The 16,027-nt window shown below is 50.6% G+C and overlaps 1 protein-coding gene across 3 annotated transcripts in view; it reads left to right on the top strand.

Moving 5' to 3' along the window:
• Window positions 1-16,027, top strand: part of CORO2B (coronin 2B) — a 139,995-nt gene that overhangs the window by 41,760 nt on the left and 82,208 nt on the right. Inside the window, exon 1 of one of the 3 annotated variants that reach the window (XM_061180145.1) lies at window positions 11,233-11,286. The exons of the other annotated variants lie outside the window; for them this stretch is intronic. The gene's annotated coding sequence lies outside the window, so the exon portion shown is untranslated. Of the gene's footprint in view, window positions 1-11,232; window positions 11,287-16,027 lie in introns of those variants that run through there. 3 annotated transcript variants of the gene reach the window in all.

The raw sequence follows: 16,027 nt of genomic DNA, 5'->3' as shown, positions 1-16,027 counted from the left end.
TTTTTATATTTCCAAAGTGCCTTCCGTCTTTTACTCACTCATCCCCTTTTACCCCAGCCCTATAGGGCAGATGTACCAGGGGTTGTTTCTCCTGTTTTGCAGATGAGCAAACTGAGGCCCAGAGATGGGGTGGGCCTGCCATCACCCAGCCAGCTGTGGCAGGACCAGGGTTAGAGGATTTCCAGGTCATCCTGCCGTGTGTGTCAGGCAAGGTCGGGTGGGGAGCCAGTTTCTGTGATGAAATCCCCCAACAAATGGTAGAAAGTCGGCTGGGTGAAAGCAAGGCAGTCTACTGGCCGGGTTCCACTTAGGAGCAGTGTGAACGGTACATCCCGATGCCACGCCGTCCACTTCTGGGAAGTTACTGCTTTCTGAACGAGCCGCAGATGTTCTCCTCGCCTGCTTACTAATGGGCTTGTTACTCAGCTCCATGTGGATGGATTATATCAGCAGTGAAAAGTCTCCACTATATGACCACTGCTAACCCTGCCGGTGCCCTGTGTGGGGACCTTCCTGGCTGTTAGTAATGAAACCACAGTGTTGACTGGGCATCTTTGCAGTGCCAGACCCTGCGCTCACAGATGGACTTGCACATTGAATCAGACACTGCCCCGGCCCCAAGGGACTCACAGTCTGGCAAGGGAGGCAGACACGTAAACAACGAGGCAGAGAACACTGCAGTAAGTACTGGAATGGAGGACTGGAGCAAGTGTTATAGAGGGAGCACGGAGGAGGGATGATCATAGAGGGATCAAAGAGGCTTTGCCGAGCAGGAGAATAGGGTTTGCCAGAAGAGAAGGCATTCCTGATAAGGCAGAGGCCCAGAGGTGACCAGGAAGGGTCCAGTTTGTGATGTATGGTTGAGGAAGGCAGTAATAGAGATGATTTACAAAGGTGGGTTGGGACCGTTCGCAGGCTGGAGTCCATGTGCTGCTCATGCCCCAGCAGGAGTCCACTGCTGGCTGGGGTTCCATACCTGCATGAACCTGGAGACCAACGCACGTGCACTTGAGGTGAAAATGTGCCTTTGGTCTCATGACCTACCTTCCCAATGGGCAGGTTGCTCGGTTGGCCCTGCCATCAAGGTTGGGATGTCAGCTGCGCTGGAATCAGCCTTGTGAGAACCAGTTGAGTTTGCTTTGGTTTGGTTGTTGGTTTGTGTTAGGAAGGCAGTGTGGCTCAAGAGGACAGGCTTTGGAGCAAGACAGAGCTGAGCTTTGCACCCAGCTCCCGCCAACCATGTGACCTTGGGCAAGTCATTTTACTTTCTGATTCTTGGTTTTTCATCTTTAAAATGGGGATAATGAGCCCTTCCTCTTAGGAGTGAGAATTGAATGAGACCAGGTCGGCGGCGGACTTGGCCAAAGCCTGTTTTTCAGTGAGTGCTCAGTACTTCAGCTGCTGCCGTTGTTAGTGATGATGGTGACAGTTGCTCGGTGAGTGGCTGTGTGTGCCAAATGGAGTGTTTGTGGACGTGAGTGTGGTTTGAGACCATGCATCTGGGTGGAGTCTGTGACCACAGCATGAGGATGCCAGGGCTGGTTTTACATTCACTTGAATGTGAATTGGCTAGAGAAGGCAGTTGGTGGCTGAAGGACTTGGGATGGAATGCATGAGCATAAGTTGGAAGGACCCTCGAGGTGTCATCCAGTTCAACCTGAACCTGATGTGTGAGTCCCATCTCTGACACCTGTGCCAAGTGACCTTCCAGTTTAATTGCCTCCAGTGATGGGGAACTCAGCACTTCCCAACATGACCCATTCTGTCATTGGACGTCACCGACTACTCATTAGAAACAAAAGCAGCTCGTTCCTATGGAGTACCTTCAGAGTCACAGGATACATCCCCACACTTCATTCATTCATTCATTCATATTTGCTAAGCACCTAATATTTCCAGGCACTATTCTAAATCCTGGGGATGCATCAGGGGAACAAAGCAGACTCAGGCTCTGTCCTCATGGAATTTTCAGTTTTACCTTACCTCATAATACCCCTGTGAGTTTGGCAGGGCAGGGTTTAGAATTATTCCCATTTCACAGACTGAGAAGCTGAGGATGGTGGTGGTAATGGTGACAGTTAAAATTTATAGAGGCCTAGAACGTGTCAGGTGCTTTTTATATTTTATGGAATCTAATCTTCACATCAACTCTATGAGGTAAACACTATTAATGACATCCCCATTTTATAGATGAGGAAACTGAGGCTCAGAGAAGTGATGTTACTTGCTTAGGGTCATGCAGCAAGGATATGGCTCAATTCTTTTCACCTTCACCCTGTGCCTCTGGAATTGAGGCCCCAAGACTTTCCAGAGTGGCAGAGCTGGGGTGAGAACTGAAGCAGCTAGACAGAGACTATGGGCCCTTTGCAGCACTTGTTGGAAGGTCACGTGGGAATGCTGGCAGTATCCAACATGTGCAAGCTGCCAGGAATGACCTCCAGCCTTTCCCACTCATTGCCCTGTTTATCCCGCCTCCTCAGTTCCACCCCGTCCCCTCCTAAAGAAACAGAAGTGGGTGAGGCCATCTTGGACAATGTCCAGGAGTCATCTTGGGCATCCTGGTGGGAGAGGCCAAGGGCAGCCTTCAGCTTCTTTTGCTCTGGAGATCCTGCAGGGCTTTTCCATGCCAGCACCCAGGCTCCTGATGCTCCCGGGAGCAGCAGATACAGGCAGCTAGGGCCGGGTGTGATCACTGCTTGCTGGATCACAGCTCCTGGGTAACTCCGGTTTGTGCCACTTGCTAGGAATGAGATTGGAGACGGGCACCTTGAGCAGTCCACCCCCTCAGCATGATTTCAGCAGCCACTCTGAGCCTGGGCACAGGGAACACAGACAGGTTTATTGACAGCTAGATTGAGAGGAAACCCTTTCTGATTCCTCCCTCTCTGCTCAGCCCTCCTCAGTTCATCCTCCAGTGGGAAGGAGGATTTCGAGCCAGAGGGACAGAGGGATGGAAAGAGAGGAGAGCTGGACTCAAAGCACCAGGGTTACAGGTCCTGCCCCTGCCCCATCTTGGCAAGCAACCTAACCTCTCTGTTTCCTCATCTAATAAATGGGGATAAATCAAGCCAGCCAGCTGCCTGGATTAGATGAGGTCATCCATGTCAGGGCGTTCTGTAAGCTTGAAGCATCCTGCCGAGGTTGGATATTAGAATCAACAGTGAACACAATTACTAACACAAATAATAATAATGATGCGCAGAGCATCAGTGTCTTTGAAAGGTACCATTCATTGTTTTCCCCAGCCTGGAACTCATATTGGGAACTACTGTCTGTAGGGCCTAAAACCAATATATGATGTATCTCAAATATTATATGCTGAACTCACCTGAGGGACTTTCTAAACATCAGAGTGGCAGGTTCCTGGGGTCTAACTTCAGAGATTCTAATTCAGTGGCTCTTAGTTTGGGCCAAGAGTCTCTTGTTTTTAGCTCCAGTGCCAGTGGCGGAAAGCTACACCTGTCCAAAGTGGGGACATTACAGGACAAGTGGGGACAAACGACAGCATTCCCAGGGACCCTTTCTCCATGCTACACTACAAGGGTCCTTGCAGTGGGTATGCAGAGAGCGTCACCGCAGGGGCAAAGGGACCCAGGTCTGCTCGGTCCACCAAACAGGGCTTAGGAATCTCTCACTGGAAACTTTCTTTTATGCAAGTTTCTGTATTGAGACAGAACAAAAATTCTAGGACAAAAATTCCTTTCGGTAATTTTTTTAAAGGCCAGGTTTGTTGAGGTATAATTTACAGCAGTAATAGTCATCCTTTTTAGTGTACAGTTCTGTGCGTTTCAACAGCTGCATACAGCGTGTAACCACCATCAAAATCATGATATAGCATGTTGCCGTCACCCCCCTACAAAATTCCCTTCCGCCCTTTTGTAGTCAACTCCTCCTAGGACCCAGCGCCTGGCCATGCCACCAATCTGTTTTCTGTCTTTATAGTTTTGTCTTTTCCAGAATATCATATACGTGCATACCTTGGAGATATTGCTGTTCTGGACCACTGCAATAAAGCAAATATCACTGTAAAGCGAGCCACACAAAGTTTTGGGTTTCTCAGTGCATACAAAAGTTATGTCTACACTATAGTGTAGTCTATACACACTTAATAGTGTGTAATATAGCATTATGTCTAAAAAACAATGTACATATCAATTGAAAAATACAAAACAAAAAAATTACAGTAGTAACATCAAAGATCACTGATTACAGGGACTTCCCTGGTGGTCCAGTGGTTAAGACTCTGCACTTCCAATGCAGGGAGCAAGGGTTCGATCCCTGGTCGGGGAACTAGGATCCCACCCACATGCTGCACAGCGCAGCCAAAAAATAAAAAATTTTTAAAAAGGGTCACTGATCACAGACCACCAAATACAATAATAATGAAAAAGTTTGAAATACTGCGAGAATTACCAAAATGGGACACAGAGACACAAAGTGAGCAAAGGCTGTTGGAAAACTGGTGCCGATAGACCTGCTTGATGCAGGGTTGCCACAGCCCTTCAATTTGTAAAAAATGCAACATCTGCGAAGCGCAGTAAAACGAGGTCTGCCTGCAAGTGGAATCACTCAGGCAGCCTTGTGTCTGGCTTGTTTCACACAACGTGATGTATTTGAGGTTCATCCATGGCTTTGGGGGTGTCAGTAGTTTGCTCCTTTTTATTGCTGAGTAGTAGTCCATCGTGTGGAGGTGCCACAGTGTATCCTCTTGGGGTAATTTAATTGTCCCCAGCTGTCGTCCAGAAATGCTGTCTAACAAGAAATGCAGTTTGTTTGATTCACATGTAGATCCTTCTGAACTGGCTGCTTCGCAAGTCAAAGTAGACTCATTCTTCAGCAGTTTTCTTTTAACTTTATTTATTTATTTATTTTTTGGCTGCACCCGGTAGCATGCGGGACCCCAGTTCTCCGACCAGGGATCGAACCCATGTCCCCCGCAGTGGAAGCATGGAGTCCTAACCTCTGGACCGCCAGGGAATTCCCAGCAATATTTTTTTAATTACCTACAGCATGCCTCTACCAGGCTCAGCGTTCAAGTGTCTACAAGACGCAGACAAGAACCATGATGAAGGAGGTGGCTTGGGCAGGACTGGGACAACCCACTTAGCCCCTGAAGGGGCTAATGTTGGCAACCAATTCAGAACATTTTGAATCACTGCGCTGGCCCTCGAGCCTCACATTTGTGGGCCAGCTTGAGTCTGTGGAGCTTGTGGCTTGTGCTGGCTGAGTGCTGGGGTTGCAGAGAGGAAGGATTCTTGCCCGAAGGTCATATACTAGTGGGAGAAACCAGACTTGTAGACCTACAAGTGTGGAAACTACACACTGGGCTAAGGGCTCCATGAGCCGTGTGAAAAGATGTTTTGAGAAGACAGTACTGTACCTAGTCTCTAGGACTATGAGGAAAGGCTCCCCAGATGAGATGACCTTGAATGAGTAAGAGTTTGCCCACCAGGAGGGACAGACCATTTGGAAGGCTGAGCATGGGCAGGGGGTGTGGCATGGAAGAGGCTGGACCCTGCAGAGAATGGCTGGTCAGCGGGTCTGGGCAGGCACTTTGGGCACAGGGGTTGATTCATGATCCATTCCTTTCAAGGACTTGACCCTGAGATGCTGTATTTTCAAACCAGGAAGTTGGCACTGCCCCTGGATTGTTTTGCTCTTGGAACATACTCTACCAAAGGCCTAACTGGCCATTGTCCTGGAAGTCTGGCTGCACCCTTTGGAGGACAAGCTGTGGCCTCATTTCTGGCAGCTCACCCCTTTCCCTGGGAGGCCCAGGGCTCTAGGGCCCTCCACCCTTCCCCACCAGCTATGCTCGGCAGATCAAAGGTACACAAGGGCCCTGCAAGTAATACCATCAAAGCCCGTTCCTAGGAAGGGTGAAGACCAAATTGTACAAACATGTAAATAATGGGAAAAATAGCACCAATCCGCAGGGGGTTGGAATTATGTCATTACGCCTTAAGGATGGAAACATTGAGGGGGGAAGGTTCAGTGCCCCAGAGAAAGTCGAAAAACCTCTCGAGACTACTCCAGACTCATTTATATCCCAGCGCCTTCTCTGGCTGCAGGTAGGGGGCCTGGTGCCATGACTGGGTTGAGTTTTGCTCTTTTGCTTCCCCTGGGCCCTTTGCAGGGGAGTGATGTGGACAAAAAGAAGACAGCAGCCTGGATGATACAGATGCAGGACTGCCGGCCTTTGAGTGAGAGGACGAGGTAGCGAGATCTAGCCAGGGCCCCCGTGAGAATCACCGCCTTTAGAGCAGCGGCTCTTAGTTCTCACTGAGGGGGCCTCTTAAAAATACAAATGCCCAGATCCCATCATCAACATTCCATCTCCTTGGCTGGGGTGGCCCAGGCATCAATACTTACGAAAACAAGACCTCCCCAGGTGAATTTAAGGTGCTGCAAGGGCTGAGAACCATTGCTTCAGAGAGTGGCCTGGAGGTCTGATCAGAGGCTGGGGCCGTAACCCTAGCTTCCCAGCTGCCAGTCTCGCTGTGGAAGTTACAGATTTGAAGAGCAGGTAAGAGGTGCGTATCATCGAGCCCCTCAGCAATTACTCATGAGAGTGGTGAGGGCTCTGAGCACCGGCCCTGGAGCCAGACTCCTGGGTCTAACCTCCAGTCCCACCACTGCTGACTGTGGGACCTTAGCAAGCTACTTGCCTTCTCTCTGCCTCCATTCCTGCATCTGCAAAATGGGTACAATAATGTCAGCCTAAGAAGGATAATACTAAGTTAATTCACGTAAATTTCTTCTAACAGTGCCTGGCACATAATAAGCACTGAATAAATGTTATTTGTTAAGTTACTTATTAATTTTTATTTTTGCTTGCTTATTTGTTTTGCTTTCATTTTGTGTATTCATTATTATTTTTGCCCTGTGTGGGTTTCATATGGGAGATCTGGAGTTGACTAAGGCACCATCCTAACCCTCAGGGAATTTAGAGGCAAGATCTGAACACAGGAAAAGCAGTGCACCAGGGTGGAGCACCTTACTCTAAGCGCCTGCAAGCGCTGTGAAGGGACCCGCAGTGTGGACGGACACTAAGAAGAAAGAGCATGTTGGTGGGGAGGGCACAGGAACTGTGTGGGAGAGATGGGTGGGACTCCAGGACACAGAGAGAAGAGGCCAGGAGTCCCCTTGGGCCGTTTTGGGGTTGGGAGGGGGAGGTAACCACGTGCCTGGGACGCGATGAGTCTGGCTGTAGCAGTTAGTGGGAGGGGAGACCCAGAGTGATGGTTTGGTGAGAGGCACCGGGGCAGGTCTGGTCATTGTCTTCAGGGTGGGATGGGATGACGTGAGCAGGAAGTGTGCAGGAGGTAGAGGGGCCTGGACAGACCCCCAGCCCGAGGGGATGACTGGGTGCTGGCCGAAGCCAGGGCGGGGAAGGAAAGGCGGCCCAGGGTGACACTGCCCTCCTCCTGGTGAAGCCGAGCCCTTGTTGTTGGGAACAGAGGCCGTCATCCCCCATGTCCCCCCCACATTCCCCCAGGCCCTCATGTTTTTCACCTCTCAGGCCAACTCGGGGTCTCACCAACCACACAGTCAGTTGCTCTGCAATGATGAGGCCACAGGAGAGGAAGGCCCCAAGTGGGCAGGAGCTGTGTCTGATTCATTCACTATTCAATTAACAAGCATTCATTAAGCCTCTACTGTACAAAAGGCCCTGCGGGGGATACAGATATTACAGACCCGGTCCCTGCTCCCCAGAAGCCTATAGTCAAAGAGACATTTGGCCTCTTTGTGCTGTGAATCTAAAACAGTAGGCAAAATATGGGTGGGGCTGGGCTAGAAATATAAAGTGTTATAGGAGCAGAGGGGAAAGGGGTTGATCCGACTGGGAGATCTAGAAAGGCTTCCTGGAGGAAGGGGCATTTGCACTGGGCCTCAGAGATGGTCTTAGGCGTCTTAGTTATCATTTGCTGAGTTGGATCTTGCAGGGGCAGCTTGGTCTCTCTCCATCTGCTTCCCTATCCCACAGGCCCCTGGGCGCCTCCTGCTTACCCACACCACCCAGCCTCCCCCTTTTGGAGCCGACTTGATTTGCTGTGTGTCTGAGGTACCACCAGTTCGATGAGGCTCGGTGCCGAGGGAGTTTATTCATCCTCTCCTTTGTACCCCAAATCTTCTCTCCCTGCCCCCAAACTGGAAACCCAGCAGGAAACCTTCTCCAAAGAGTGCCAAGAATCCCACCCACCACCAAAACACAGCAACATCAGTGCTGGAGGGAGAGAGAAGAAGAAAGGGCAGCTTGATTTCGGTGGGCACTTTGCATATATTAGTAATAATGATGATGAACATTCAACAATAATGCTACATTAGCATAATGACCGTATATTGAGTGCCTTCTGTGTGCCAAGCACTCTGCATGTGTTTTCTCATTTAGTTCCCACAATAGGCATCGATGCCCCACAGCCTACTTGTTAAGCACACACCCAGTGGAGCTGGAAGGCCTGGGTTTGAATCCCTGCTGTACCTCTTCCCGAGGTGACCTTGGGCAAGCTACTGAACCCCTGTACCTCAGTTTCCTCTCCTGCAATTAGGGGAAGATAATAGTACCTACCTCACTGGGGTGCTATGAGGATGAATTAATGTTGTGATATGCTTAGAACTACAGTACCTGGCACACAGCAAGTCCTACACATTGTCAAAAACATTAAAACCTGCGACATATCGCTTTACCCATGTTATAGACAAAGAAACAGGAACTGCTGAGTCAAAGGATTTTACAGTAGCTGCATGTATTGATCACATAGTATGTGTCAGGTGATGATGTAAGCATTTTACATGCATTTTCTCAGTTAATCCTCACATCAAACCCATGAGGAAGCACCACTATTATCTCCACTTGACCTGCAGACAAGGCCCTGAGAAGTAAAGCAACTTATCCGTGACAGTAGCTTGTTAGTGGTAGAGAAGGGCCTCTAACCATGGTGGGATGCTAACACAAGGACCCCTGTGTCTCCAGCGACAACTGTGTGATTCACCTCCAGGCAGGACAGGGAGGAATGAATTGGAACTGGGTGGCAGAGGTGCTATGACTTTAACTTGTGTTAGCAGAGGGGAGCCCTGCAGGGAGTGCTGAGTGAGCCATGGGATTGTGCTGGGGAGTCCTGCACAATCTTGGTCTTGGTGTTCTGTAAAGTTGTTGCCCCCGAAACTGGGACGCTCCGTAACGAAAAGTTCTAGAGTGGTCAGTGTCCGAGAATAGCACTTAGGTCAGAAACACAGGAGGATGATTGGAGAGGCTCCATGCATGGCCGCCACAGACAGTTGTGTGTGTTGTGCCCTGCACAAGGGCACCCGGCTAAGGAGCACCTGGGGCTGCAGTCCAGCCCGTGTTCCACTTATCAAGCTGTGGGCTCTAGCCTGGAGCTGTGTCTGCCCAGAAGAAGAGGCACCTTTGTCTAGTCTCACCAAAGCGCCATACAGATTGGGGTGGTCCTGACTCCATGGATTTTGTCAGTAGAGAAACTGTATCTGCAGAGGTGAGACTGCAGAGGCCAGATGCTGCCAGTGGGTTGGCACTCAGGGAACCGGAGTGACCTGGGAGGCCTGAAGCAAAGAACCCATCCTGGGCCAGGACTGGGATGCAATGATGTGTGTGAAAAGGTTGAGCACCCAGCAACTTCAAGGGCTTTGTGATGTGCTCATGAAGTGGACGGGGGACCAGCAGAAGGGTCAGTGATGGGAGCAGCCTCGGTGGGGATCGGATCAGGCACATTGGGATGGGGCTGAAGAAGATGCTAATTGAGAACCCTGACCCTGTGACTGTGGCCCCAACTCACAGTGGAATCGAGGAGCTTGGGCTCTTGAACCAGCTGTGTGTGTGTGTGTGTGTGTGTGTGTGTGTGTGTGTAACATGAGAGAAAGGAGAAGGTACTTCAGAAACCAAGAACCCCATAAGGACAATGGGAGGGTCCCCTGCCGAAGGCACCCCCGCCCTTTAGGAGCTGCTCGGCGTCTTTGTTTTGTCACCGCATTGCCATCATGTTGGAAGGGAAAGGCAGGGTGCTGGTGTTTGCTCATTACCCCCCAGGCACTGTGCCAGATGTTTAACATACATAACCTCATTTTCATCTTCACCCCTCTTCCTCATGGTTTCTGTAGTAATGACAGCATTCAGTGGAATAAAGAAAAAGAGGGGGGATGGGGGAAACCTCTTTTCAAGCCTTAACAGTGTTGCTGGGGAGGTGCCGTGTGGGGTGGTTGTGTAGCAACGGGCAGTATGAATCTGATTATCACTTTTCTCCCCCAACGGTCGTTATTATTAACCCCTGAGCTGTGCGACTTTTCCCACAAGTGCACAGAAGACAGAGAGGGCTGCATCAGCCCACCCGGAGGAACTCCACTGGGAGAGGAGAGAAAACCTGGAAAGGGAATGGAGGGACCTTGGTTTCCTTTGCCTTCTGGCAGGGGTGGGTGTGCCAGGCATGAGTGGGGCTGTGTGGTATCCAGGTCTCCTCATAATCTCTAGGTTCTTGGCTGTGGGAGCAGAGCCTCTGAGGCATGGAGACCTCATGGAGGCAGGTCATGGGCAATGGCCAAAGACTGAGACATCTGCTACCCCTGCCCTTTCTGCTTCATCTCTATCAGTTGGGATGCTTTTGGCTGTAAGTAACGAAAGTCAATCAAGAATGACTCAAGCTGTAGGCATATTTACGATTTATTGAACAAGAGGCCTGGAGGGAGGAGGTCTAGGGTTGGTTTTGTGGCTCAGCAGTGTCATTAAGAACTCAGGCTTTTTCTATTCTTCTGGTCTGCCTCTTCATCATGTTAGCTTTTGATCATGGGCTTGTCACCTCATGGGCCCAAGATGGCTGCCACAGCTCCAGGCTTTACATTCTCAAATGCAAACAAAGGCTGGAAGCAGTGTATCAGCCAGTTTTGTCAAGAAAGAGTTTTTCTTATGTCTCTTCTTTTATTAATGAGAAAAAAACTTTCCCAGAAGTCCCCCACAAAACTGGGTCATAGGGTCTCTCCTAAGTGTGAGGGATGCTGGGACAGTGAGTATCCCTTCTGTAGTGGAGGTGGGTGGAAAGGGGTGGGGATGGCTGGTATGTAGCCAGTCAGGAGCATCTGCCACACCTCCCTTTACCAAGCACTTGTCCCATTGCTCCCAGGGAACACCCAGATGGCAGAGTCACGGAACGGTTAAAGTTGTGCTTGGCTCCCTCCCTCCAACCCCTCAAAAGCCAGTCACTTACCCGACAATTGGCTATTGACTGTATGTGCAGGACACTCTGAAAGAGACCAAGAGGCTGGAAACTGCCCAGAGAAGTAAGTATTGTTTTTCTCCATTTTTACAGTTGAGAATGCAAGTTCTGAAAAGCTAATGAACTTGTCCAAAGTATGGTACGTCCCTAGTAAGCGGTGGTACTAGGATTTAAACCCAGGTCTGTCTGATTTTAGAGTTCCTCTTTCCAACCTTCAAAGCTGGCATGGGGGCCCAGCTTACAGCCTTCTTGAGCCTTCTTTTTGCATGTAAAGAGAACAGATCAGACCATGAAGTGTACACCGAGTGCCCACTGGGAGCTGCAGCTAGGAAATGCTGCAGGTGCTGAGGAAGGGCGAGTCCCCAGGGGACAGGGTGGTCAGAGACCCACTGGAGCCAATTCATTAGCCTCTTGACACCACCAACCACACCAGAGAAAGTCCTGATGCACCCTTGCAAGGGGAGTCCCTTCTCTTGAGCTGCCAGGGACGAGACGCTTCCACTTGCCAGTGTAGACACTTGTCAGTGTAGACTGGTGTCTGGAATGGCTGAGGGCAGCTGCCCTAGGAGGGCCCCATGTTGTCCCTCTGCATTGCTGGAGTGAGATCTCTGTTGGTTGCTAGAAACAGACTCTCTCTGTTGACCGTTACTAATGGAAGACAAGAGAGTGACCAGCAGGCAGGCTCCCCAGCTCCCAGGGCAGCCACAAGACCTGGCATCAGAAGCCTGGGGTGACGTTTCAGAGCTACAAGTGCACGGGATCCCCCTGGTTATCTTGTTGTCTGCTCAAGCCTGGCCTCTGTGGTTGTGATGGGAGCTCTCTCACTCTGCCTCCTGCTTCTGAGGCCACTTCTTCATTGTGAAGGGACTCGCAGGCAACCCCGCCTCCGCATTGCATAACTCCAGGGGGCGCCATTCACTTGGTCAAGCTGCGCAGTGCACAGCCTTCATGGCTTTACGTGGCGGCCCTGACAACTTGGGTGTGCAAGGAAGATACAGAGTCTTTTTTTTTTTAAATTGAGGCATGGTTGATTTACAATGTGTTAGTTTCAGGTGTACAGCAAAGTGATTCAGTTACACACACACACACACACACACACACACATATTCTTTTTCAGATTCTTTTCCATTATAGGTTATTGTAAGATACTGAATATAGTTCCCTGTGCTATATAGTAGGTCCTTGTTGTTTATTTTATATATAGTAGTGTGTAAGAAGATACAGCTTCTTTATTTTCTCTAAAGCTGATCTGATCTCATTTAGGAGCCCTACCTCGAAGGGTCACAGTGATAAAACACATTCATTCCTGTCCAGTGGAGTTGATCTGATTCAGTGATTTACACAGTCTTGTGATGTAAAGACTCAGCCTCTTTGGGCTAATTTGGCTTCTGCTTGAGTGACTCCAAAGGCTCATCTTTCAGAGCTCCTCCTCTTCTGGCTCTTTTGTAAAATGGCATCTGGGGATGTAGACAGCCGGGGGTGTCAGGGGGAGGGAGACCTCTGGCTCTGCGCCGGTCCTCAGACATGCCCTAGCTGATGTCCACTGAGGTGTGGCTGGTCTGTCCCATCCCAGGGCGTTCTTTGGGTATCTGCCACTGAAGTCTGCTGTGGACAAACTCATGGTCCATTTTCCCTTGACCCTGATGGCAGGGTCTATCCCCCGCTGGGCCTTTGTCTCACTATCCATCTTGCCCCAGGCCTGTCTTCCCCACAGCCTCTGCTGCAGTGCGCTTGCCTCTCACCGTGGCAAAAATCCTGGTGGCCTGCGGCTCTTAGATCTTCCATGTTCTCCTCTGGGATGTGTTGGGCCTGACTGCTGGGTTCTCTCCACCAGCCAAGAGCTGAAGAAGGCTCAAGAGTGCGTGCCCGGTCCTCTCTGTCTGACCATTCCCCTTGGCCATCTTAATTCTGAGAGGCCACCTCTTATTTGGCCCAGGGCCATCCTGAGTAGTGGTCTCTCTCCTTCTAGAATCCCAGTCAAGAAGTTGGAGAGAAACGCCTCTCCTCTCTGCCCTCGGCACCGCCCTCATCCTACTGAGCACCACCCCGCTGAGATTCTGGCCCAGAGTGTGGAAAGTCAGGGCACAGTCCGAACCTGCACTTCCCTCTCCGTCTCCTTCCCATTCTCAGTCTTTCCGTCTGCAAGGAGTGGGCTTTCCCCTCCCTCTGGTGTCTGACCAGGACTTCTCTGCTATCTGGTCAGCCAGGTGACATCCTTCATTTGCTATCAGGGGGAGATGGGAGTCAAGAAAAGCCTCTCAAGTCTGACTCTTAAGACTGTTGTGTAGCTGCAAATCCCATACTGGATGTCGGAACACCTGAATTGTTCAGATTCCTGCTTGAACAGGAACCCTTTTCTGGGTGAACAGGTGCCATTAAGAGGAAGAGAGGGAAGGTCCACGGTTAGAAAGTGCTAAAGAGTAAAAAGCACAGCGACACATCTAGAAAGTAAAAATGATCCTCTTCACACTTCTCTCTGCCCTCCTCTCCATGCCCTTCTCTCTGTTACCAACCACTGCCTCACATAGCTCACATTTAAACCCCAAGCCAGTCACCACTGAGTGTGGGTCCCTTCTACTGGGCAGAGCTCTGGAGCTGAGCTGGAGGTCCCCTGGGGACACAACACAGCCACCTAGAAGGAGGCTGTGTCCCTTGTGAGTTTGGGGAACAGAGGCTGTGCTTAGGGGAATTGGCCAAAGATCCAGGAAGAGACCCCTTTCCTTGCCGGGTCCTAAATTAACTAGTAGATTCTTTTCATAATGAGGTTGGTGAAAGGTAGAACATCATAAGACAGTCATCGGTCAGAGGGTTTTTCAAACAAAAGCCACACACACACACACACACACACACACACACATCCCTTGGGGACAGTGCAGAGTAATCAATGCAGAGTTGGTCCCTGAATAAGCTCTGTGCATGTGGCCTGGTGTCTGCTCACTGCCCCCTCTTGTACCCAAGATGACTGACAGTAATGTAAAGGTTTTCACCCTTTCCTTTCTCATTTGAGCCCTGAGAGATGGGCTGGCTGCCTCTGTTCTCTACAGAGATACTGCAGCCCTCCCCTGTTGCAATTTAGATAAGTTATCTCTTGGGAAGGAGAAGGCCCAAGCCACATTACACGTTCCCCCAGGGACTGTTTAGCAGCCCATCTTTCCTGCATTTCCAGGCAACAGGGAGCCAAGGTCCTGGTCCATGAGGTGGATGGTCTGAGGGTCCCCTGCGTACAGGGACCAACAAGTAGAAGGGCTCCTCTGCACTGCCCTGGGGAGGCCCGTGGGATTCCACCTGTGGGCAGCTCCGATCGCCCCCTTTCCTGGGGAGCACGCTTGGCACATCGTTTTAGGAGATTTCGTTGACAGGGAGCCGCAGCAGCCCATGCTAGGCCTGACCATAAGCGTACAAGCCCTGCAGCGTCCCAGCCTGGGGACGCCCAGGTGATCAGATCCCATCGTGGGAAGAACCCCTGAATGGACGGTGCACCCACCATGTGCCAGGGGCTGGGCCGGGCACTCTCAATATGGGATCCCAACTCATCCTGAGAGTCAGGCAGGGCGTTTCACGGGGGAGGAGCCTGAGGGGTGGCAGCTGGGGCTGGTGTGTCCCCAGCTCGCCCTTTAGCCTCAACTATCAAACAACCTCTTTTAAAAAAAAGTTGCTTAGCTTCGCCTACCAAGGGACCAGAGGGCCTTGAAGGAGGATGTGAGAAGTAGAGACTGCAGTGGAAAGAGAGTGGGCCTGGGAATCAGCCATCTTGGGCTGAATTCTGCCAGCCCTTATTGAGCAGTTACTCCATGCCTGGTCTTGTGCTGGACAGTCCAGGAACGCAGAATAAAGCCCTCGAGGAATGCATAGCTCTTTGACTGACTTGCTGTACAGCAGGGCGGCTGTCAAGGGCCAATGACAGGGCCTATACCACTTTGTAAGGTACAAATTGATTTATATAATAATTTTTATAATAACAATAGTAGTTCACAAAGCACTTTCACACACGTTATTATTTCATTGGCACCTCACAACTGCCCTAGGAAAAAGGTGTGAATTATATCCATTTTACAGATGGACAAACTGAAACTCGGAGAGGTAAAGGGACTTCTGAAAGGTGAGAGCACTAGGGCTTCAAAGAGTACAGTGCCCCTTGCAGTACAGCTCGGGGACTTAGTTAGCTTCACATCACCTGGCGACTTGTTAGAAATGCATGTTCCCAGGCCCGCGGACTTCCTGAATCAGAAACTCTGGAGGTGAGGCCTAGTGATCTGTGTTTTAACAAGCCCATGGGGTGATTCTGATGCACGCAGATTCTGCAGGTTCTCCTTCAGTCCTGGGTGGGGCCTGGGATCCTGCATTTCTAACCAGCTCCCAGATGATGCCAGTGCTACGGTCCACAGACAGTACACTGAATAACAGGAATCACCTGGGGAGCTTGGTTCAAACGCAGAGTCCCCAGCCCACTCCCAGAGAGTGTGATCCTGCAGGCCTGAAGTGGGGCCCAGGAACCTGAATTTCCACAAACACCCCAGATGATGCCTGGGGCTCACACTCTGAGGATCCCTGCTCTGGAGTTCAAGCTTGCAGGCATCCACCCCAGCCTCATTTTCAAAGGTTTTCCTCCTCCACTCCCCACCTCCACTGGCCCTGAACCACCCATCTGATCTCCTGCCAAACTGTGGGTTAAGGGGTGCGAGTGGGAGGCCATCCCTGAGCCAGTGGGGCCCTCAGTTCCTCAAAATAGGTCAGGAGTCTGGCACAGACCAGGCGCAGTGGCTGCAAATAGAAACCATCTGTTGGGCCTGTGCTTTGGGCTCCAC

Source organism: Eubalaena glacialis, chromosome 2 (genome assembly GCF_028564815.1).
Source record: "Eubalaena glacialis isolate mEubGla1 chromosome 2, mEubGla1.1.hap2.+ XY, whole genome shotgun sequence".
Classification (NCBI taxonomy): Eukaryota; Metazoa; Chordata; class Mammalia; order Artiodactyla; family Balaenidae; genus Eubalaena; species Eubalaena glacialis.
This window is presented reverse-complemented; position numbering and strand designations above follow the sequence as displayed.